This window comes from Elephas maximus, chromosome 22 (genome assembly GCF_024166365.1).
Source record: "Elephas maximus indicus isolate mEleMax1 chromosome 22, mEleMax1 primary haplotype, whole genome shotgun sequence".
NCBI lineage: Eukaryota > Metazoa > Chordata > Mammalia > Proboscidea > Elephantidae > Elephas > Elephas maximus.
Window position 1 is genome coordinate 48,063,751 of NC_064840.1, and position 26,157 is coordinate 48,089,907.

General features: G+C 42.1%; 1 long non-coding RNA gene across 1 annotated transcript in view; it reads right to left on the minus strand.

Annotated features, from left to right (window-relative positions):
• Nucleotides 1-26,157, minus strand: part of LOC126065837 (uncharacterized) — a 203,798-nt gene that overhangs the window by 164,815 nt on the left and 12,826 nt on the right. Inside the window, exon 2 of the long non-coding RNA XR_007514939.1 lies at nt 22,740-22,816. This is a non-coding gene — a long non-coding RNA (uncharacterized LOC126065837). The remainder of the gene's footprint in view (nt 1-22,739; nt 22,817-26,157) is intronic.

Here is a 26,157-nt window from a genome sequence, read left to right on the forward strand (position 1 = left end):
GAACTGCCCCACAGAGTTTCCAAGCAGCACCTGGTGGATTGGAACTTCCAACCATTTGGTTAGCAGCCGTAGCACTTAACCACTACACCACCAGGGTTTCCATATGCAACAGATAAGTAGATATATTTTACTTAGCAAAATAGGATCATGAAAAACAAACTATAACTTGCTGTTTTCACAACTGTATTAGTAATGCTTGCTTCATTGCAAGTAGTAGAAATAAACTTCAAAATAGCTAAAGCAAAAAGGGAAAATAAGGCATGAGATGGAATTCAAGGAAAAACTTAACAGCCAGGCTGCCAGAGTGGCAGGAACAAGGGCCTGGCTTCTCCCTCTCTCCCATCCGCCCTTGCGTTCTTGGTCTCTTTCCCCACATCTCTCTCAATGTCTGCTCCATCCTTCACTAATAATGAAAAAGTTTATTTGTGTTTATATCTCCTTTCTCAGGCCTAATGTTAAATACTTTTCTTTGTCTTTTTTTTTTGTTACTTAGATTTTCTTAGTGGTTTGCCTTTGCCCCCTTTTCAAAGAACCAGTTCTTGGATTGTTTTAAATCACTTCTACCATTTTCTGTTTTAGAGTTCACTAACTTATTGAAATTTATTAATTTCTTCCTTCTAGTTTTCTTGGGTTTATTTTGTTATCTTTTTTCTCTTCTCAGTTATTTCCAATCTTCCTTTAAAAAAAGTAATAATAAAAGGCACATGTGAATGAATTTTAATCAGGCACCTTCTCTAGATGACATTCAGTCTTCACTTTCTGACTCAAGTAATGACTGATGTGGGATTGCCGAAGGACATTTGAGAGGCAGCTAATGTGGAAGCTTCTTACCGGTTGGGCTCCTGAACACAGACTCAGAGTCCTTCAGATTCTACTTCCTTCTATGGTTCTGGAAGGTTCTGAATTTAAAAAGGAAATGACACTAGCAATTATCGCAGGTCTACTATTTGCCATACACTGTGCTAGTCACATGGATACATCTCCACAAAGGAAGATAACGTTATCTCCGTTTTACCAAAAGAACTGTATATGGTGACCTAGCTACTTACACGGAGCCCTGGTGGCACTGTAGTTAAGAACTCAGCTGCTAACCAAAAAGTCACAGTTCGAATCCACCAGCCGCTCCTTGGAAACCCTATGGGGCAGTTCTACTCAATGACAACAGGTTTTTTTTTTTAACCACTTGCACAGCTAGTAAGTGACAGAGTTAGAGGGTGAACTACTTCTCTAACTCCAAATTCCAAAATAAATAAATAAATAAAAATTCTTTCCACTATCACATGACATCTTCCAAAGAATTCTGAAAAAAGACACACTAAAACCATACAGGAAATACCTCCTTAGAGCAGCACTGAGGCCAGTAAAACTTTTTAGGGTACTTATGTTTAAGGTTTTTTTATGTTTAAATCTCAGGCATCGAAAAAGCAAGTATTTTGTATCTGTGTCTATACCCACCTCTAGATATATAGATAGAGGTCTCTGTATAACCATCTGTCTTTCCATCCTCTCTCTCTCTCTCTGTATTTTTCTTGATTTGCTGATAAGATGAGCTATGAGGATGCAGTAGAAGCAGCTGTTTTGGAAATATTGCCTTTTCTTTGTTCTGAATGCTATTTAAACATTGGCAGGGGGCCTCATTAAAGATGAATCGTTGAATTAGCAAGTAGTGTTGTAGCTAGAAGAGACAGCATGTGCTCCTGTGGTGAAAACAGATTTGCACAAAGGAGGGAAGTTCTGGGGTGTGTGGGGGCGGGAGGTAGACAGAGGATGAAAAGGCCAGAGACATGGCAAAGTCAAGTGCTTTACAGTGTTCTCTAACCTGTCCACTACAGTAGGGAGGTAGAAGAAGGCAGAAAGGGGGCTGTGAGAAGCTCCATCTTTTTAAATATGAAAGTGAAAACGGAGCCCATTTCCCCCACTTTATACTGACTGGTATCCTGTAGTCTCAAATATTCTAAGACTTGGGCACCAATACTCCTTTGTACTATGCCAATAGCACTACTTACCAAAAAAAGGAATGAATGAGTCTAAGATAATCTCTCTCCCTGCTCTCCTTCCTTCATGCCTTCTCTGTATCTGGGAGATGGCAAAGAGGTATTAGCAGTTTTATTTCTGTGAATCCGTGTCACAACTTCTACAATGTTTTCTCACATTACGGTGGCTTCAATTTACCTATAGGTTTAGAAATGAGACAGTCATACTAATGGGGACTCCTGTGGGATTGAATTACCTAACCCATGAGGTGAGCAATTGTCCTGGATACTCTCTGAAGTTGAGACTAACCCCTCAATAGCGTTTCACAGAGGGTGTCATGTATTCTTTCCCTTGAATTTTTGATGCCTCTGAATTTGAGGAGGTAGAAGGGAAGAGTGGGAAATAGACTAAGGAAGAAGGGGTAAAAGGAACTAACCATTACTGATTCTCTAACACATATTGGTTGCTGTCCTAGGGGTAATGACATACATTGTTTATTCCTCACAGAAACTCTGACTAGAGAGTTTTAGTCCCATTTTACAGGCAAAGAAACTGAGACTCAGAGAGAATAACTTGCCCAAAGTCACATAGCTTAAAAATAGCACAGCTAGAACTCAAAGTCAGATCTGTCAGACTCCAACACTGTGCTCTTGATCTGATAATTCTCATACTCACGGATATGCTCAGAAAAAGAACTTGTGTATATGAAGCAGTTGCCTAAATTAAGAATCCTTAAAGGCCTCGTCTCCAATTAACTCTTCCCCATGGGCTGAGACTCTAATAGGAACTCATCTTGCTCCCTTTCTTTAACCCTTGCAGTCCCAGATCCTGAGGCCACTATCTGTTTGGGCAGAAAGGCAGAAAGTACAAAAGAATCAAGGCCGGAATAGCCAGGGCCTCAATAGCAGAGGCATCCAGAACTGTTCCACTTGCAGGATTAAGCTTCCTGCCTTGCTGACCTTCTGGGCTCCAGACCTTTAGCTCCTCCCAGTCCCTAACACATGCTCCCTCCCCTACCAACCTGAAGGAAACCTAGTGGCGCAGTGGTTAAGAGCTCAGCTGCTAACCAAAAGGTCAGCAGTTTGAATCTACCATCCCCTCCTTGGAAACTCCATGGGGCAGTTCTACCTTGTCCTTTAGGGTCGTTATGAGTTGGAATCAACTCAACAGCAATGAGTTCAATTTTGGAGCCCTGGTGGTACAGTGGTTAAGAGCTTGGCTGCTAACCAAAAGGTTGGCAGTTTGAATCCACCAACTGCTCCTTGGAAACCCTATGGGGCAGTTCTATTCTGTCCTATAGGATTGCTAAGAGTCAGAATCGATTGGATGGCAACGGGTTTGGGTGTGTTTTGGTTTTGGTTTTTACCAACCTGGCTACCCTCTTGGGTTTCCCCTCCAGAAACCCAGGCACTCAAAGTGCAGACAGGGCTTGATCTACAAAGAACAGAGTGAGTAATCTGTATCAATCACCTGAGTTGAGAGAATGCCGGACAAGGTCCCCTGTCCCAAAATATCAAGCATACTGTCTATCATGCTCCCTTTATATCTCATAGGCTTGAGACTAGCAGCCTTTGGGTAGTGGTATCAAGCCCTGTGTGTTTATCTCAGTGCAAACACAGCTGTGAGACAGATCACACCTCAGACTTTCATCCAGGCCCTTGGTTCATCAGAATTGAGCTGGGGTTATTGAAGTGGCTGAAAACAGAGACACAGACCAAAAGACAAATCTTGATTTCCTCACAATTGTGCTCCGAGATGGCCCCACTAGTTACAACTCTCTTTTGAGGCTCAAGCATGAACCCCAATCAGTATTACCAGTCTGTTCTCAACAGCAGCAGGAGTGAGAGTGGAGGGTGCAAAGGAAACTCTCTGTTGCCTCTGGTAGCAAAGCCTTCACAAACCTGTGGAACTCTCTTCCCTTTGTCAACTAGTAAAGCCCACTTCCGATCAGCAGCGTCAGCAGCTTCAAGGCCCTTTAATCACGCCCACACCCCACTCAGGTCATACCAAGGAGCCAGGAAACACAGATGACTAGCTTGCCAACCGTTCAACAGAAATATCCCAAATGGCGCTGCACATCTGAAACCCTAAGGCCTTCAGTGGGTGCAACTCAGTGTATTGCCTCTGATTCTGGGACTTTCTGCTTTCTGCCATTCACAGGTTTGCTTTTGAGGGCTTTTCTTTCTGCTCACCCACTGCAGCACTCCTATCCCTGAACTCTCTCTTTTCAGGCTACCCAACACTTAATGGTGCTTTCTTGGGGCTCCGGGTGCAGACCGGCCAGGAGTCTGCCTTCCCCCAAATCCTGGGGAGTTAACAGAGTTTCCTGGCTACTGTTTGTTATGATGTTCTTACTAAAAGATATTCTAAGAAGGACCTCTCTGCTCTGAGTCTGTGCACTCCTTGAAGCTCACTGCCCTTTATCATCTGAAATGTAAAATGAAACCATGCAATATACTCCTCAGACCAAAGTAGAGAGATTTAGGTTGAGTCTTAGTTCTTAACACTTTATTAGCTGTGTGACCTTGACAAGTTTACCTGTTTGAGTCTCAGTTTATTCATCTTGTAAATGAGAGGCAGTACTACACAGCCCAGAGTACATCTTAAATGTACTTAAACACATCTGACTCAGCATAAGCCTTCTGGTTTGTTTGTTGGTTGGTTGGTTGGTTTTGAGAGTAAACTACGTATTTAGGAATTTTGCTGAGGTTATGTAGTAGAAATAGGGAAATTATTTGTCACAGCTTTGGTAGTTGGTATAAAGATGGAAAAATCAAAATGTTCTCCTTTTGAAAGCAAGTACAGTATTAAACTTGTCCTTCGATTTCTTTACCTGAAAACCTTTCACCTCTGTGTCTTGAGTTCACTATTGCTTTAATTTTTCTCAGTGTTTCAATAAGTGCTTGCTCTTATTTTTGAAATGCAACCAACTCATTTTCTGTATATAGGGAGAAAGGAGAAGGAAAAAGGTCACATACATAGAAATAAGTATACACATTTATCTTCTTTCATTTTAGATTGAATACCACATAACTTTACAGCCAGTAATAAATGAAGGTGCAACTTTAATCAGGAGACATGGAAAGAGGAAACAGTTGATGATTCAAATGAAAAGGCTTTACCAGTGACCAAAAGCATTCCAGGATGACAATCTTGCTCCAGCTGCACTGTTTTGTTGCTCTGTAAAGAACTTGTCTCTCATAAACTGACATTGCCCAACATGTCTGAGCAGACAGGCCTTCGGTTAGGAAGGTTTTGTTTCATACTGTTCAGTACTTCTGCCTTCCCTGTACTTTCTCAGGTTGGGTCATAAAGAAATTTTTTTTTTTTAATTGTACCAGGAAAAAATGTACTAGAAACTATTGATTTCTGTTGTGCTAAAGCCCCTGACATTCTGGTGCGATGAAGATATTGCTCTGGACCCTATGAGCCTTCTCATACTTCTCTTCTGCTTATGACGGTCTCTGAGGATGGTATTAAAGATATTGTAGTTCCCACTTTCTGACTGTGGGATATCAGCAGGGTCTCTCCTGTGTAAAGAATAATTATCAGCACTGCTGTTACCTCTAGTAAGTGTGTAATTACATGCTCGGTTTTGTGGGCTCTAGGCTGTGCAATTTTAAATTATACAATAATGTCAAATTCTCTCTCATACACTCTCCTCCCCCCCCCCCACACTTTTTTTTTTATTTGAAAGGGGAGGTGGTAGTTTTTTTGTTTTTTTAAGAGACAGAAGGAGGAGAGAGTGTGAGAGAGCCTTTCTACCCACACCGGCAGAATTGACAGTGTGGTAATCAGGGAAGGTCAAATGCTGCCTCTTCACACCAGGATTTCAACCTAAGAGGACACCTCTAAAAACCAGAACTTATTTGGCAGAGAGGGAATGGGGTGAAATGAAAGGGGAGGGGATGGCCTGAACAGGGAGCCAGGAGTAAGGAAGGCAAGGGAGACAGTTGGAGGTGGGTGAATACAGAATCCCCAGCAATATCTCATCCAGAAAATGAGCATGTGGGAAGCCTTGTCTAATCACTGAATCCCAGCCAGAAATTAAAGTAGCAGGAGTGTGCCTCAGTGTGAGGTTTTGAGGCCGATAAGTATCAGCTGTCCACTAAGGAAATTATCCTGACCGTGATAAACAATCTGCGGTGTAAAGGGCAGGCAATCAGAGGTGGGATCAGGATTCATGGTCTCCCCACCTGACCCGCTGAGTGGCCAACCAGCAATGAAGGTTTACGAGCTGAAGATGCCCCAGGCACGTGGGCCGCTCCAACCCTGGGCTTCTGCATCCCCACTTGGGGAAGCGTAGCCCTCAAGCAGAGAAAATGGGCCATTTGGACACTAACAGTCCGAGTTCTGGTTCTTCTGGAATCTAGTCCTCTCTTCTCTCACTCCTCTCCTTCCCAGAGCCTCAGGAACTAGGGCCTAGTCCACAACCGTGAAGGGGTGGCAACCTTTCTGTCCACCTCAATCCCTGGGACCATCCACAGAATCCTCTTGGTCAGAACACTGGTTTATAGACACCTATTTTATAATCGATTCAGTCATCCGTGATTTATTCCACAGACCTTTTTTAACAACTGTTACTATCTGGCATCTTCCATTCCTCCTACACCTCTAAAAAGGCTGCCCACAGTCCCCAGTCCTGCACCACCCCCATACTGCCTGTCTCTGAAGGTCACACACATGCCTCACTTCACCTCTGCCAATCTCCCTACCAACCCTCCTCCCCTCCCCCACATTGGCCATTGCTTCTGCTGTCCTCATTTCTTTGTATTACCTATGTGCCTTGAATATCCCGGATGTCCAGTACATATTTGGTTGAGAACACGGCAACCCACATTTCACAGATGAGAAAAACAGGACCAAAGAAGCTAAGTGACTTGCTCCAGGTCACAGAGCTGTCTAGTGGTAGAACGACTAGAACCCAGGTCCCCCACCTACCTTCATGACTTATTCCAATTTCACCATACTGCTTCTGCAAACACCAAGAATAGAAAATGCCAATAATCTCAAGCAACTGAAAGAGTTGGACTGACATAGGAGACACTGCACATAATAATAATATCTAACATTTATGTCTAATTTGATCTTCACAATATTCCTTTTAGGTACATATTACTATTATCGCTATACAGATGAGGAAACTGAGTCACAGAAAAGGAAGGTAACTTACCCTGGCCCCTGGGTAGTTAGGATTTGAACTCAGGTTTGCCTGACTCCAGAATCCACATGTTTAACTTCTATGCTTAGGGCTTCCACAAGGTACATCAGTATTATGTTGAGCTGATGGTTAAGAATAAGTCCAGGGCCTTCAGTGGATATTTCTCTCTTTGTCTGTCCTGCTTTCTTTCATCCTGCAAAGTATAGTTCACTAATTCTCTCCTGCACAGTCCCAGATTGATTTTTTTTTTGTTGTTTGGGGCAGTTCAAGTGCATGGTCATTAAATCATCTCAAACTGACAAGGAATCATTCAGCAGGCTTAACAAAAGCTAGGTTTCCATCTCCGAATGCATAGCCTGTCATCAGACACTAACACACTTCCTCCTCACAGTCCATCCATAAAGCTTCCTCAACCTGAAACAAGATAACTATATCAAGAGATTGCCAACCAAAACAGATTGGGTCAGATTGAGTTTCTGAATTTAATCATCACATTCTGTGGTTCTTTTACTCCCAGCAGTTTCTGTGGAATGTGATAAAGGTAGGCAACTGGAGCTGGGCAAACATCATTTAAAACCGTAAACAACAATCTCTTGCATTTAAATAAATCTTTTCATTTCATAGTGCTTTCACATATATTATCCCAGTTGATACATCATCAACCCTGTGAAAAGAAGAAGGCAGTTATTTTTATTCACCTCTATTCCCACCCAACCACCATCATTTGCAGAGAAAACAGAGACAAAAAGAGATTTAGATACTTGGTAAAAATCCAAAAAGGAATGGAAGACTGGATCCAGAACCCTGGGAAGTATTGAATATCATATGACTTCTCAGAAATGACCACCCTCTACCTGTGTATAGCGGTCTGTAGTTTACCCAACACCAGCACATTCATTATATCATGTTAAAGAAAAATGACTAAAGCTCAAAGAGCTAAAGTGACACTTCATGGAATGCAGACAGTGTGGAATTAGGAAAACCCACAAGAACATTTTCCTACCTGCCACCTCATCCCAGTGCTGTCTCCAATCTATGTCCTATTTTGAAGACCTTATCCCAGGTTGATTTTTTTTTCCTTTTATTTCTCCTGCCACTTTTATCTGCAACTCTGACCTTCAATGACAACATTTCTCCTGCACATGTCTTATTGACTCTCCTTTGTAGGTGACTTTTCATTTATCCCTAGCTGCTCTTAAAGTTTTATCTTTAATTTTGAGAAGTTTGATTATAATATGTCTTGGTGACTTTCTTTTGGGATCTACCTTGTGTGGGGTTCGATGACCATCTTGGACAGATATCTTTCACAATATCACGGAAGTTTTCTGGCAAGAAATCTTCAACAATTCTCTCTGTATTTTCTGTTACCCCCTCTCCCTGTTCTGGTATTCCAATTGCTTGTAGGTTATAATTCTTAGGGTTCCTTCATTTTTTTTTTTTTAACTCTTTTATCTGATTTTTCCTCAAACATATTGATGTCAAGGGTTTTATCTTCAATCCCCCTAATTCTGACTTCCATTTCCTCAATTCTGCTCTTATGACTTTCTCTTTAGTTGTCTAATTCTGAAATTTTATTGTTAATCTTCTAGATTTCTGTTTGCTATCTCTCTATGGAGTCTTGCAGCCTATTTGTCATTATGCTCTTCTCTAATCTGCTTAAGTTTCTCCAGTGCTTTGTCTGTGTGTTCCTTGGCTTGTTCTGCGTTTTGCCTGATCTCTTGAAGAGTTCTGTGTATTAATCTTCTATGTTCTACCTCTGTAATTCCAGGAAATTATCTTCACCTGGGAGATTCCTTGATTCTCTGTTTTGGGAGCTTGCTGAAGCCATAATGGTCTGCCTTTTTATGTGATTTAATACTGACTGTTTTCTCTAAGCCATCAATAAGTTATTGTATTTACTTATTTTATGTTTTCTTACTGTGTCCTAGCTTCTTGTTTTGTTTTGTTTTGATATACCCAAGTAGCAATCTAGTTTTATTATTGGTGCCTTTGTAGCTCTAATGTCCTGTCACCAGGTGGTTAGAGCTGTTACTAGGTATATGAGCCCAGGAGTCTCTTTACTTTTCTTGTACAGATTCAGCTCGGGTGTTCACATAGTTGGTCACCAAGTGTGTGGTGCAAGCTTTCACCTATAGTCTTAGATGAGCAGGGGTGATTGGTGTAGGCACAGGTATCTGGCTGCAGTAGGGGGCCACGCACTGAGCAAAGCAGGGGGCTGACTATTGCCGCTGAGTGTCTGTGAGGAAAGCATGTCTCTGTTCCCTAGAGCACGTGGGTGAGTGGATTTTGCTGTCGGACTATCGGCACCCAATACTGTTGGCCGTAAGGCCTGGGAGGCACCATTTATCCTTGGACTCCTGTTGCAGGTGACTAGGTGTCATGGGTGGAGCTACCAGTCCTCAGGCCCCTGATGTGGGTAGGTGAGGACCCTGCTTAATAGGCAGAGCAGTGTCAAATGTTACAGACCTGCCTTTCCACCATATAGCTGAAACAGTTGAAGTTAGATTTCAGGCATATACCCTGTTGTACTGTGTTAACGAAGGCCTGCCCTGCTGCAACGGGCCCACATAGGTCTATAAAGGGGTGAAAGGCATTCAAAGTACATGGACCCCTTATGCTTGTACCTAGGCTAAGGAGCTGTTTCTGTCCTGAGTTCCTGGCTTAGGGGAGCCAGCAGATTATTTTTTCTCTGTTTGTTAATTTGTTCCCTCTCCAAGGCCAGGAGAATGGCTCAGGGCATGTGACACATCCTACTTCCACCCAGGAAAAGTGGCTATCACTGAAGCCAGCCTGGGACCTAGTGCAGAGGGGGGAGAGGTCAGGTAAATGGGAGAGTTTTTTTTTTCAAAGGGGTGTTTTTTGGTTCGTGTGGTAGATTAGACACATGTACTTACCTTTTGCCAAGAGCACCACTTTTTGTTGATTCTGGAGGTGTGGGTGGACTTTCTGTTACTCAGTCTCTCCCAGTGTGGAAAACTCATCCCGAAATGCCACTGCTTGCCTTGCCATGCTCACACCAGCGAATCCGGCCTGCACAGTGCTGGTTCTCGCCAGGTCAAGTCTGGCAACCCCTTGCTGCTTCTGAACTATCTCTCCCTCCCCCTGGTGCTCAGTCTGATTCCTCAACTTTGCCTTTGATATTCAGGGCTCCTAGATTGTCATATATAATTGATTCACTTGTGTTTTTGGGTACATCTTGTAAGAGGGACAACAGGAAGCGCCTGACTACTCTGCCATCTTGGCCCCACCTCCTCTCCTGCATGTGTAATTCAGGAAGATGTTACCTTCACAGTTCATATGATATAAACTCAGACTAATTATTAAATCATATCCCTAAAGTTTGAAAATCAAATCAATGCTTTAAAAAAAAAAATAACAGTGCTGGGAAATTTTGAAGTTACAAGAAAAATGGCCATCTAATACAACTATTGGTCTCTACTTGTATGGAACAAAAGAGAATGAAGAAAACTAAAGCCTATAAGAAGACATTTTTTCATAGGACTAATAGCCCACACAAACCACAGCCTTTTCTAAACTGAGACCAGAAGAACTAGATGGTGCCTCGCTACCACTACCAACCATTCTGGCCTCAGACATAATAGACGTTCCAGGATAAAATGGGAGAAAAATGTAAAACAAAATTCAAATACCTAAAAAAGGTTAGACCTACTGGACCAATAGAGATTAGAGGAATCCCAAGACTATTGCCCTACAGATACCCTTTGAACATGAAACTGAAGTTATTTCTGGAAGTCACCTTTCAGCCAAATAATAGATTGCCTTATAAAATAAATAATAGTGCTCATGAGTAAAGTGCTCCCTTAAATAATCAACTATATGAGACCACACAGTCAAGATTTACCCAAAAACAAAGATGAGAAGGCGAAGAGGGGAAAGGAAGCTAGACCAATGGAAACAGGATAAAGAGAACGGAAATAATAAGAATGCTAATGTTGTGAAAATTGTAACCAATGTCATGGAACAATTTATATAAAAATTTTTAAATGGGAACCTAATTTGCTGTGTAAACTTTCACCTAAAACACTATAAAATATTATTTAAAAAAAAAAAAAAGGAAAGAAAAAAGAGGGGACAGTTCCTATCACCAAGGAGGCTGCAGACTAGTTGAAGGGAAAGAGGCAGTGATGGTTCAGTGGTAGAATTCTTAACCTTCCATGAGAGAAATCCAAGTTCGATTCCCAGCCAATGCACTTCATGGGCAACCATCGCCTGTTTTGTGTGTTGCTATGATGCTGAACAGGTTTCAGTGGAACTTCCAGACTAAAACGGACTAGAAGGAAGGTCAGCAACTGAAAACTCTATGCACGTTCTGATCTGCAACAGTCATGAGGATTGCACAGTACCAGGCAGCATTTAGTTCCATTGTCCATGGCAGCTAACATCAACAGCGAAGTAGTTAGGATTTATATAAAAATGCAAGAGAGTAGGAGAGGTCCCAGTGAGTACACAAGTGGTACACTACTAGACCTTCAGGAATATAATGGTGAGCAGGAGAGACCCAATCCTGCCCTCCGGGGAGAGGCAGTCTGGGATCAAATCTTCACTCAAATAAATACAGTTACAAACGTGCTAAGTGGGATGAAAGACAAGTATGGGGCACTATGAGCGCTTATCAAAGGGGATCTGATCTATCTGGTAGGTCTGGGAAGATCTGAGATCTGAAGGGGATATCAGAGTTAATTAGGCTCTATAGGGAGTGGGGAGGCTATGCATAATAGGTGGAATGCATCCCAGAGGAAGGGAAAACCACTTAGCCTGGTGATCTTAGAAGTCTGAGGAGATAAGATCAGAACTGGATCTTGAAGAATGGGCAGATGTAGAAAAGGGGTAGGTGTAGGAGCCATTTCTGGAGAGAATAATGATTCCAGTGGAATACGAAAGCAGTAAAACACAAGTACTTCTAAAGTGTAGTATTATACTGGTATCCTGTGAAGGCTGTGCAAGCCCTATTTCCTGACAATAGCAATATGAAGGTGTCCTTTTATATCCATTTTCTTTCTCCTTGTCCAACCGCTCCTCTACCACCCTAACTTACCTATGCCACCAAGGACAACCTAAACTTTTGTCAAAAGTACCTCAAAGTAAGTTCACAGTGAAGCTGGTTACATGAGAAGGGCAAGGACCCAGGCACAGTCGATGGAGGGAAGCAGGACAGATGTCCAGAAAGCATGTGACTAATAGACATTCAGCTGGGGAAAAGCATGGCCACAGGGAACCTGGAACCCACAAGGGCTGGAGTTCCAGGCATACCAGGTAGCAGAGAGCAGACCCCACTGTGGACCTGAGGTTCTGGACAGGACTCCAGTTCCCAAGGGAGAAGCCAGTACCTGTTGCCAAGTAGATACCAACTTGTGGCGATCCATGTGTGTCAGGGTAGAACTGTGTTCCACAGGGTTTTCAATGGCTGATTTTTCAAAAGCAGATCACCAGGCCTTTCTTTTGATGTGCCTCTGTGTGGACTCAGACCTCTAACCTTTTGGTTAGCAACCTAACACATTAACCGTTTGCACCACCTAGGACTCCCCAAGGAAGGAACAAGTTAACAATAACAAGGAGGAGCTGGAGCAAAGAAAGGAGCCATAGCTGCTTATTAGCAGTAAGCTTTCCCCCAAGGAGGTATATGCTAATGTCTATAATGGCATGTTGAATAAGGAAGACCATATGAACAAGGAAGACGGAAGAAGAATTGATGACTTTGAATTATGGTGTTGGCTAAGAATACTGAATATACCATGCACTGCCAGAAGAACAAACCAATCTGTCTTGGAAGAAATACAGCCAGAATGCTCATTAGAAGCAAAGATGGTGAGACTTCATCTCACATTCTTGGGACATGTTATCAAGAAGGACCAGTCCCTGGAGAAGTACATCATGCTTGGTAAAGCAGAGGGTCAGTGAAAGAGGAAAACCCTCAACAAGATAGATTCACACAGTAGCGGCAACAATGGGCTCAAGGATAATGATAGTGAGGATGGCACAGGACCAGGCAGTGTCTCCTTCTGTTGTACACAGGGTTGCTATGAGTCAGAATGGCACCTAACCACAACAACAATAATGGCATATGTAAATAGGCCATTGAAAGGTGCTTGTGACAATAGTAAAGGTAAAAATACAAATGTTTAGACACCCAAACAAGTACTCCTAAAAAGCTCATTTAGTTATTAAACTTACATCCTTTTAGAACTAATAAGGACCTTAGAGATTATCTGATATACTCTCTTTTAACAAATGAGGAAACCGAGATCCAGAAAGGTTAAGTCACTTGGCAAGGTCACATAGCTAATTAGCTGCAGAGCTAGAATAAAAACCCAGGTCTCTTTACTGTGAGTCCAATTCTCTTTTCGCAATATACTTTTAATTTTTAATTAAAAAAAATTAAGTTCAAATTAGTAAAGAAGCAATCTATGATCAATCCTGTAATGAGCAGTGAATTTCTTTCTCAAAGCTGACATGGACTTTTATTCTGAGAATAGTTCACTTTTAGTCTATGATAAGTTATATCTCATTTTGTAAAATTGTGTAGAGAATTTGTTCCAATTATTAATAGAATTGCTTTTAAATATCATTAGAGACTGTTTGTGTATCTATAGCCAACTTTATTAATGTTTTCATTTTGCCATGGCTTTAGGAAGATGAAATATAGACACCTATATCCACATATGTACATTCTCATTGTGCGTACCTGGGTAGAGACACAACTATGCATAGACAGAGTGTCCTGGAGAGTTCAGCTCGTCCTCTATCAGAAGGTCTGTTTTTGAATCCCAGCTTTGCCACTTTTACCAGCTGAGTGAACTTGGATAACTAACTAAACCCCTCAGAACCTCACCCCATCGTCCCCAAGTTAATGGTGATAGGAGTCTCTGCCCTGACTAACCCATGGAATTATTTTTAGGTTCAAATGTATATGAAAATGCGTGTTTGACCATGACACTCTCTTCTTTTGGAGAATCCCATAGTCTAGGTCTCTGTGGAAGACACTAAGGGCAACTCTGCCTTAGAACAAATGGATGACATCAGTGCTCCAACAGACCACCAGTTCTGCATCGGGGCCATCAGGTCCCTGATACACAGGTAGACACTTCAGAAATGTGCCCCAGCATTCCTGTATTCCTATCCTGCCAGAAAAGATCAAGAAAAACTTGTTTATGCATTGAATTTCAGCAGAAATATATGTATGAGCCAACCCGTTGCCATTGACTCAATTCCGACTTATAGCAACCCTATAGGTCAGAGTGGAACTGCCCCATAGAGTTTCCAATGAGCGCCTGGTGGATTCAAACTGCTGACGTTTTGGTTAGCAGCCATAGTTCTTAACCACTATGCCCCCAGGGTTTCCATGTGTGAGTTAGGCCGTCATTATATAGATTTGTCCAGGGTCTCTTATATCTTACCAAAAAAATCTGAAGTAACTGAGAAACACCCTAAAAGAAATTAAAGGTCTTAGACATATGTTTAATAGAATAACTATGGTCAGGATCAGCATCTCCAAATCCTTACAGTGGCCACTGCCTCCCCAGCTTGCTTCTCAGGATGGTACTCACATGATTTACTTGAGATGTGTTCAGTCATTAATAATTAGGGTTTGTGCCTCAAATTCCTCATATTCTGGTATAGTGAAGTGGACCAAATCGGAGCCTGAAAGGCCCCATTTTCTCTTTTGCCTAAAGTCTTGACTAGAGACAGGCTTTAAAGACTTATTCCCTGCCTCCATTCCAGTAGACCTGTATGTCCTACAGAGCACTAGTCCTGTGAAATGATACTGGGAAAATGCTTTTGTGATTGAATAACATTGGGAAAATGGATTTTTTTCTGATTACTTTTTCATTTATTCAATAAATGTTTATTAGTTTCTTTCTAAAGAGGTCCCCAGTGGTGCAAACAGTTTGCGCTCAGCTGGTAACTGAAAGGTTGTTGGTTCGAACCCACCCTGTGGGATCTTAGAAGAAAGGATCTCACTGCTTCCATAAAGATTACAGCCAAGAAAACCTATGGAGCAATTATACTCTGTAACACATTGGGTTGCCATGAGTCAGAACTGATTCAACAATACAACAAAAATCATCTCCTTCTATGTGTCAGGGCCTATTCTAGATAATTTGCCACAAAGAATGAAGCAAAGTTCCTTTCCACACAGAGTTCAGCAGTGTCACTATGGCGGTCCAGGGGTTATGAACTGCATTGTCAGAGGGGGTGACACCAAAATGACTGTCTATAAAACTTCTGTGCACTGTTTCAGCAGAAATTTATTGTTTTTTATTTAAAATATCCCTATAATTAGTTATAACAACAAAAAATTTTTTCATAAGCCCAGCTTACATGTATCCATATACCTACGAGGCTAAAACTCTAAGCTAATTTATTTTTTGAGTTGGAACCGATTCGATGGCAACTAACAACAACAACAATGTGCACTGGTCAGAGCTGTCATTATTATCCAATTACAATGAAGTTTCAAATCACATGGTGTGGTCTACACGCGCTACAAGCATGCGCTGTTGTTTTCATTGCTGCCGGTGTTTTTATAGTTGCTGATTCTGTCAAATTTCCTGGTGTTTTAGCTACAGTATTGTGGTAATTAGCATGGTGAGGTGATACTGCAAATTCCCAAACTGAGTCATACCAATCCTAGTGATGCCACTGTAGAGTTTATATGATAGCCTTCAATGCTTAGCAGCATCTACAAAGGTTTGAGAAATCCTGCCATAAAGAAACGTGCCTAACTTGGTATAATCCAATATTTCTCCAAATTATTTGAACATAGAACCTTTTTAACATTTTGTGGACACAAATTAAGAAAAGCTGTCCTAGACCCCATTTTTGTTTTCACTTGACTTTCTAAGGACAGGGGCATTTTGCCAACAGAAGTTAGTTGCCTATAGATCTAAATTATTGCAGCTGTAGCATGGAAGAAGGGAGAAGGGGAGAGATAGATGGAGAAGGAGGTGATCAAAGAAAGAGAAACACTCCTGTCCATTTCTACTTATAACCTCTCCAGTCATATGTAAGTTGGCTTCAAGATTCCTTCCTTCTTCAAGGACTCTTTCATGACTACCCATCACCTGGATCCCATTTATTACCTGTAGTAGCAATCTCCTCCCACTCTGTCTCAGGCTTCTATTCCTTCCGTCTTGCTTGGTCCTTCACTTTAAATCTGCTTCTAGCTCTCAGCCTCCTCCCTTGGATTTGATGTTGTAGATCTCTGCTGAGCCCTCTATCCAGGATGCAGATTCCATTTCCTCCTTCTACTACATCTGGTAGGCATAGTCCAATCCCACTTTCTCACTGTAAGGATCACTGGGACCTCACTGGTGTTGAAGAGAAAGGCTGGCATGGCTCCTGCCCACCAGGGCATCCTCTGGTCTGGCCTCATTGCCTAGCCTGGCCAATTTTCATACAGGTGTAAACACAAACTCTCACTTTCTCCCAGTTTAGTTCCTACCTGGCTTTTGAGGGAAGGTTTCAAACTCTAGGCCTGGGCTTCACAATTCTGGGCTACCTATAGTCACCTCCCAGCACCCTCCAATGGCTCTTGATGGAGGCAACAACTGGCAATAGATTCTAGTCTTTTGTCCACTAACAATACTTCCATTCACAGGTGATACAACCACAGCTGAAGGAGCTGTCATCTGAACTCAGGAACTCAACACATCCTGGTCTCAGCAGCATCCTCCAGCCCCATCTCCTTCACCAGAGACTCTCCTGTCTGTTTCCCGCAGATTCACATTTATCTAGAGGTTCACAATAGAGAAGCACAGGTGGCTTTCTGGGTTCTATACTGGATAGGAAAAGGGCAGACTTTCTCCTCAGCCCCTGTTCTGATGTCCCACTAAATGTGATGAGATCTAGAATATCAAATCCAAGGGAGGAGGCTGAGAGCGAGAAGCAGATCTAAAGTGAAGGGCCAATGCCACTTCACTTATGCTTGACAACACTCCTGCAAAATTGGTATTGTTGATCCTATATAAGGAAACCCAAAATGTATACACAGGTGCTTAGGGACAGGACTGCCATTCGAGCCCAGACCCCCTGATCCTGTGTCATGCCCACTCCAGGACACTAAGCTGTATACGGCGAGAAAACTGCCTGTTACAGGGCCTTGTCTGCAAGGGTTTCCATGTGCTAAATGCACCCTAGGTATAGGATATCATCCCCAGGTTCCCTATTCCAAAGCTAATTCTAAGCAGAGGGAGTTACTGTCTGCTGCTCATGGGAGACTTTCAAGCTGGTAGAATGACTTCCCTAGAGAAACCCAAGGAAGTCCCACTGACTTGTGCATTTAAAGTGCGATTAGCTAAAGCTTCCAGAAACATTCCAAAGGGACAAATCTGTAATTGGGAAAGAAAGAAACAAGCAAAATGGCCCTTCCAAACTCACAGATCTGTCATTAAGTTTCTCCTGGGAGAAAGGTGCAGAAAAAAGCAGGACAGATTTGGGGAAAGGTTGATCTAATTCTTTTTATTTCCTCATTATAGAAGTTCTCTAGTTCTAAGTCAGTGGAGAGATGCCACTGTTAATTGCCAGTAGAGGAACTTGTTCACCACTGTGCTGCCCCTCCACATGCAAATTTCCAAGAGGAAATTCAAAGTGAGGATGACTTTGCCAGCCCAGAGAATGGAAAGAGGGTTACTCCCCTGGCCTAGAACGGTAGTTCTCAAATGTGGTCTCAGGACAGTCATACACTAATCCACCGTGGTGTATGTGAAAAGTAATTTGTTACTGTTAATGTATACAAAGGTTTGCAAATATTTTTTCCTATAAATTAGAACAAATTCAAATTTTTTCCATCATTCTCACTCTAAAACACTTTCAAGAGTAGGATAGAAAGGGGTAGGGTAGAAGTCAACAACAAGAGATGCTCACGGCTTTGTCATGAAAATATGTTGGGAACGTGAATATATCATTTCAATCTAGATGGGAAAACATTTGAGGGCTACATATGCCTAAAATTATTTCTTTCCCCAAGACCATTAACAACCTCCTTTAGTTTTCATATTGAATGTAATTATCAGTGTAACTTCTTTATGTCTAAATAAATAAAATTCCAAGAGTAGACATTTCCGTCTACGGCCAAGAAACATAAAGACAATATTTTAGACTCACTTCCTACATGGATTCATTGGGTGCCTTTGGATAAGTCATACATGCTTCTGACTGTATAAAATGAGTATAAAATGCCTGCTCTGTGTATGCTATGGGGAGGATTGTTTGAATAAGAACTGGTGTTTGTTAAGCACTTACTGTGTGCTAGATGCAAAACATATATCATCTCAGTTAATTCACAGAAAAGTACTATGGGATAGCGGTTATTACTTCCCTGCACAGAGGAAAACTGATGCTTAGAGAGGTGACCCATGGGAAAGTACTTTGACATGTATAAAACCAAAAATCCGTTGCCACTGAGTCAATTTCAACTCATAGTGACCCTACAGAACAGATAGAACTGCCCTATAGGGTTTCCAGTGAGAGGTTGGTGTATTCGAACTGCTGACCTTTTGGTTAGCAGCTGAGCTCTTAACCACTGCACCAGCAGAGCTCCTTGACAAGCATACAGAGCTGTAATTAAATGTACCAGTACCAGTTAGCATCAAGTAAAATCCAACTCATGGTGACCCCAGGCATGTCAGAATAGAACTGTGCTCCACAGGGTTTTCAATGGCTGGTTTTTCAGATGTAAATCACCAGGCCTTTCCTCTGAGGCACCTCTAGGTGGATTTGAACTGCCAACTTTCTGGTTAGTAGCCAAGCACGTGAACCCCTTGCACCACCCAGGCACTCCAATCAAATGTAAGCTCTGTCCTTATTAGCACTGTCAACTACATGCAAGTCTAAAAAATAAGAATTAAATATAGAATGAAGCCATCTCAAAATGTAAATTAGACTTGTCTGATGATCCAAACACACACACACACACCATCTTTGGAAGAATATTTTCAGAGGTTAAGAGAAGCTTCCTTCATCCACACCTTTATTCTTGGCACTGGGGTACAGTAGTGACCAAAAACAGCTTACAGAATTTACATTTCTGTGGTAGAGAGAGACAACAAACAAGTACATATGTAAAAAGCAGAGTATGTCAGATGGTGATAAAAGCTAAGGAGAAAAATAAAACAGGAAAGGATGGGAATTATGGGGGAGAAGGGAGTTGCAAGTTGAATAAGTGGTCAGGGAAGGTCTCACTAAGAAGGTATCATTTGAGCAAAGACCTGGAAGAGACAAGGACTGATTCGAGCAGATATCGGGGGAAGAACCTTCCAGACAGTGCTGTAGACCAAGGGATGAATAAGCCACCAACTCAGCCCAACCAATTTGAAGTTCCTGTGGACATTTCTGAGGGTAAGACCACACTGCTAAAGCACTCGAAGGATCTTGAGCTTAGTAATGGGAAGAAACAGTTTAGCCATTCAAAAGCCTTGACCATCCAGGAAGTTAATTTTTTTTTCTTGCCCTCATATTTTTAATACTGATATCAACCCATCTTGTTATGCACAGATGCTATTAATCCTCATCTGAAAAACACCCAAATGCAAATGACTCAGATTGGAATCCTATTTCAAAGGCCCGTGCAAGAAATAAACATTTTTTTGGAATACACAGAAACCGCTACATTTTTCCTGCAGCTCTCTGGTATCTACAAAACTGAGTGCAAGAGTTTGCCCTTTGGGGCTGACAAAGCTACCCCTTTGAGATTCTGTTGCTAAGCAAGGCAACCTGTTTTCAAATCCTAAGCATTTCAATCCTGAAATGAAAGCCCAGCACGTAATTGTCCAGCCCGGCCATAGCCTCGCTGTCCTGGAAGGGGCAGAGCCACTGTCCTAGGCTGCTCCCCACCCCTCTGCCCAGCCGCTCCCCGTCTTTGCCCCTCCCCCCACTCTGTTGTTAGGTATGCATTTCAGATTTTGAATGGATCTCCTTGTCTGGTGTTAATTGACAGTGAAAGCCCGGTTTTCAAAGCCAAGGTACAAGCGCTGAAGGTAAGTGATCAGAGGACTGCCCTCGTAATAAATCACCGTGGCCCAGGTCACTGTTTGGAGTGTGAATGCAGTGTTCAATAAAGAAACACACTCCACCTTTCAGCTTCAAGCCGACCCTGGCTAATTGACCTCATTGTAGTCCCTCCATTAATCATTCTGGCACATGGGGCAAGAGGCGGTTTCACTGCTTAGGTTTGCAGGGAGGAGGGGGACCGAGTCCATGTGGGGGTGGGTAAGGGTTGAGGGGGCACTTATAATGTAAAAGCAAATCATAGACAATTCTCCCTTAATTAACTCATTGGATTTCCAGGTTGGCCAGATATGGTTTACTTTGCTAAAGGAATGTGGGTAATAATGCAGGGGCCTTCATTAACTTCACACCAGGATGCAGGAGTTTGGGTCTATAACAAAAGCAGATGTGAGCATCTGTACCCCATCCAGAGAACAGCTCTGCCAAAGGACCAGGGGGTTAGCCTAATGCTACATAATCATTCAGTGTCATCGATATCCCCAGCCCCTGATTAATAAATTGCAGCAGAAGTCTTTTACAGGGGTGACTACAATTTTATTTCACCTATTAGAAGCACGTCACAGCACACACCAGCCATGTGGGACTGGCTTACTTTCCCCTGGACTCCATCCCTCCCACCCTTGCTGTCCCGTTCATGGCTCTGCATTTGCTTTACCAATGTATCCTTCATGGATCTGTTTCGTTGGACAGATGTGGGGTACTTTTGGTCAGGCCCCTCCATCCTGCCAAACTCACCCCAAGCTGACCACAGCAAACAGAATGGGAGCTTCAGCATGGGGCCGGTTTAAATTGCAGCTGAAGACTTGTTTTTTCAGTGCAATTCAGCAACGATTTGGGCACCTGTTATATGCCAAGAATTGCATTGCACTAGAATAACACACACACACACACTATGACTTGGTCCTGATCCTCAGGGAACTTAGAGTCTGCACTGATCCCTTTGTACTTCCAAAACACAAGATCTGCCTTATTGTATCAAGCTGCTTTAAATTATGCCTCTTTAAAAGGTCTTTTCTTACATGATTAGTTGCTATTATTCAGGAACGCAGTTAGTTCACAATTCACAGGGGTAAACAAAGCCCAGAGGGTCAGCAACTTTAATTCTGAGAGAAAGAGAAGGGGAAAAAAGAGAGAAGGAGGGAAAGAGGATGGAAGGAAGAAGGGTGGAGGGAGAGCTATTGCTCATTTTACTCTTGTGCTTTTTCCTGCTGCTTATCTTCCCTGTGTTCTGTTATTGTTAATGAACTTAATCGTTTGGTTTCAAAATCCCAGCCTGAAGGCATCACTCTCCATCCCCCTCAGTGTTGAGATTCAGTCTTGCTGATGTCCAAATTAACTTGTAAGCAAATTCTTCAAGCCCCTGTCCTTCCCTGACAAGTACCTGGAGGGGAAATTCAGGCCAAGATTCCAGGACAAAGTCAGATGGAGCTTCGAGAAAGACCGTGAGCGCTTTCAGATCCCCCATTTGATATTGTGTGCAATCCAATTCCACTTAAATATATTTATTGTGTGAAACTCTATGGGGCAGTTCTACTCTGTCCTATAGGGTCACTATGAGTCAGCATTGACTCAACAGCACTGGGTATCTACTATACGGTCCAGTAATTATGCTAGTCATTAGGTTTAGAAAGTTGATAAAACACAGTCACTGACCTCAAGAAGGTTGTTATGGATTGAATTGTGTCCTCCAAAAATTTGTGTTGTAAATCCTAACCTCTATGCCTGTGGTTATAATCCCATTTGGAAATGGGTTGTCTTCGTTATGTTAATGAGACAGTATTAGTATAGGATGTGTTTTGAGTCAATTTTTTTTATATATAAAAGAGGTTCAACAAGCAAGCAAGAGAAGCAGAGATGTGGGAAGTGAGATGCCAGGCCACATGAAGATGACTCAAGAGCAGAAGCTAAAAGAGACAAGGACCTTCTTCCAAGGCCAACAGAGAGAAAGCCCTCCCCTAGAGCCAGCCCCCTGAATTCAGGCTTTTAGCCTCCTAAACTGTGAGAAAATAAAGTTCAGTTTGTTAAAGCCACCCATTTGTGGTATTTCTGTTATATATAGCAGCACTCAATAACTAAGACAGAGCTCCTGGTTTATTAAAACCCAGCCCCAAAATAGATCAAATTTCCTTGGCTCTACTATCAACAACAAAACCACACCTACAGTATCCAAGACTTAAGGCAGCTCAGTGTAGTCACCAGATTTGGAGTGACACAAATGTAGATTAGAACCCAAAGTTTGTCCATTCACAATCTGTGCACACTTGTCCACATTACTTGTCCTCTCTGAAGATAATGTTATCTCCCTCCTCGCGTTATTGTGAAGATTAAATGAGTTGATATGTGCAAAGTGCTGGTACTGTCCCACTGTGAAGACTATGCTTTATATAGGAAAATTCTGAAGGACTATCGCAGAGATTGCCTGCAAAGACAGTAATATACCAGACAAAAATAACAAATCCATTTTAATATGCCCATTACCTTACTCCTTCTGCTGGAAACAAACCACTTTGTCACCTTAGCACGTGACCCAGAAATGGCACTCTCCAGCCCCCAACAGGAACCCCCTTGGGACACTCACCATTCACACTCGACTTGCCTTCTACCTGCGTCCAGCAGTCTTTGATTTCACTCAGTGTCTATACCATCCATTTTTACCTGTGGAATAATCAAAAGCAAGAATGTCAAGACAATGAGAAGAATAAGAGGTCATTAACCTCAACCTCCTCACGTAAGGAGACTGTGACTTAATAAAGTTACAGGCATAGCTTGTTTTATTGCATTTTGTTTTATTGTATTTTGCAGATATTGTGCTTTTTACAAATTGAAGGTTTGTGGCAACCCTGCATCTAGCAAGTCTATCAGCATCATTTCTCCAACAGCATGTGCTCACTTTTTGTCTCTGTGTCTCATTTTGGTAATTCTTACAATATTTCAAACTTTTTCATTTTTGATTTGTGATCTTTGATGTTACTGCTGTAATTGTTTTGGGGTGCCACAAACCGTGCCCATATAAAACGGTGAATTTAATCAATAAATGTTGTATGTGTTCTGACTGCTCTACTGACTGGCCATTCCCCACTCTCTCTCCCTCTCCTCAGGCCTTCCTATTCCCTGAGACACAACAATATTGAAATTAGGCCCTGGTGGTGCAGTGATTGAGAGCTATGGCTGCTAAACAAGAGGTCGTCAGTTCAAATCTACCAGGCACTCCTTGGAAACCCTATGGGGCAGTTCTACTCTGTCCTGTAGGATCACTATGAGTTGCAATTGACTACATGGCGATGGGTTTGGTTTTTGGCTTTTAATCACCCTACAATGGCCTCTCAGTGTTCAGGTGAAAGGAAGAGTTGCAAATGTCTCACTTTAAATAGAAAGCTAGAAATGATTAAGCGTAGTGAGGAAGGAATGTCGAGAGGGAGACAGGCTGAAAGCTAGTCCTTTTACAACCAGTTAGCCAAGTTGTGAATGCAAAGGAAAAGTTCTTGAAGGAAATGAAAAGTGCTACTCCAGTGAACACACGAATGATAAGGAAGTGAAACAGCCCGATTGCTGGTATGGAGAAGGTTTTAGTGGTCTGGATAGAAGATCAAACGAGCCACCACATTCCCTTAAGCCAATGCCTAATCCACAGCAAGGCCCTAACTCTCTTCAATTCTATGAAGGCTAAAAGAGGTGAGGAAGCTGCAGAATCGAAGCTAGCAGAGGTAGGTTCATGAGGTTTAAGTAAAGACACTATCTCCATAGCATAAAATGCAAGGCAAGGCAGCAGGTGCCGATGTAAGAAGCTGCAGCAGGTTTTCCAGAAGATCTAAGATTACGGTGACTACACTAAACAATAGATTTTCAGCGTAGATGAAACACTGCAAATATTGGAAGAAAATGCCATCTAGGACTTTCATAGCTAGAGAGGTGAAGTAAATGCCTGGCTTCAAAGCTCCAAAGGACGGGCTGTCTCTCTTGTTAAGGGATAATGCATATGGTGATTTTAAGTTGAAAAAAAAAAAAAAAATACCATTCTGAAAATCCTGTGCTCTGTAAATGGAAAAACAAAGCCTGGATGACAGCATATCTGTTTACAACATGGTTTACTGAATATTTTCAACCCACTGATGAGACCTACCACTCAGAACAAAAGATTCCTTTCAAAATATTACCGCTCATTGACACTGCACCTGGTCACCCAAGAGCTCTGATGGAGATGTAAAAGGAGATTAGTGTTGTTTGCGTGCCTGCTAACACAACATCCATTCTGCAGCTCATGGATCAAGGAGCAATTTTGATTTTCAAGTCTTATTAGTTAAGAAATACATTTCATAAGACTGAGGCTGTCATAGATAGTGATTCCTCTGATGGATCTGGGCAAAGTAAATCGAAAACATTCTGGAAAGAATTCGTCATTCCAGGTCCCATTAAGAACATTCACGATTCATGGGGGGAGGTCAAAATATCAGCATTAACAGGAGTTTGGAAGAAATTGATTCCATCCCTCGTGGATGACTTTGAGGGGCTCAAGACTTCAGTGGTGGAAGTAACTGCAGATGTGGTGGAAGTAGCACGAGAACTAGAATTAAAAGCGGAGCCTGAAGATGTGACTGTGTTACTGCAATCTCGTGATAAAACTTTAACAGATGAGGAGTTGCTTCTTATGGATGAGCAAAGAAAGTGGCTTCTTGAGATGGAATCTACCCCTGGTGAAGATGCTGTAAATATTGTTGAAATGACAACAGAGGATTAAAAATATATTACATGAGCTTAGTTGATAAAGCAGCAGCAGGCTTTGAGAGGACTGAAAAAAGTTCTACTGTGGGTAAAGTGCTATCAAACAATATTACATGTTACAGAGAAATCATATTTGAAAGGAAGAATCAATATCGATGTGGGAGACTTCACTGTTGTTTTATTTTAAGAAATTGCAACAGCCACCCCAACTCTCGGCAACCACCACCCTGATCAGTCAGCAGCCAATAACATCTAGGCAAGACCCTCCATCAGCAAAATGATTAAGACTGGCTGAAGAATCAGAAATAAAGTCTTTGTTCCCCATTCCTTATACTTTTATGTATTTATTTTAGTTTCTTATTCAAAAATTTATACACAAATTGTTTTGTGACATTGGTTCCAATCCTCTCATTGTGAAAGCACTCTTCCCCTTTCCCTTTCCACCCCAGGTTCCCCATGTCCATTTGTCCAGTTTTCCTGTTCCTATCTTCTCCTCTGCTTGGGCAGGTGTTTCCCATTTGGTCTCGTATACTTGATTGAACTAAGAAACACGTTCCTCATGTGTGTTTTTGTTTGTTTCGTAGGCCTGTCTAATCTTTGGCTGAGAGGTGGACTTAAGGAGTAGCTTCAGTTCTGAGTTAGCAGGGTGTCCAGGGGCAATAATCTTGGGGCCTCCTCCAGTCTCTGTCAGACCAGTAAGTCTGGCCTTTTCATGTGTGTGTGTGTTTGAATTTTGTTCTACATTTTTCTCCTGCTGTATCCAGGACACTTTCTTGTGATCCCTGTCAGAGGAGTCCATGTTTGTAGACAGGCACCATCTAGTTCTTCTAGGCTCAGGCTGGTGGAGGCTATGGTTCATTTGATCCATTAGTCCTTTGGGCTAATATTTTCCTTATGTCTTTGGTTTTCTTCATTCTCCTTTGCTCCGGTTGGGATGGGACCAATAAACGTATCTTGCCGCTTGCAAGTTTTTCATACCGCAGATGCCACTCACCAAAGAAGGATGTAGAACATTTTCTTTATGAACTATGTTATGCCAATTGACCTAGATGTCCCCCAAGACAATGGTCCCTAGCTCTCAGCCCCAGTAACTTGGTCCATCAAGGTGTTTGGGTGTGTCTAGGACTCTTTTATGACTTTGCCTTGGTCAAGTTGTGCTGACTTCCCTATATTGTGTGTTGTCTTTCCCTTCACCAAAGTTATCACCTGTCTACTATCTACTTAGTGATTTCCCCTCCCGCTCCTGCCTTCCCTTGTAACCATCAAAGATAGTTTTT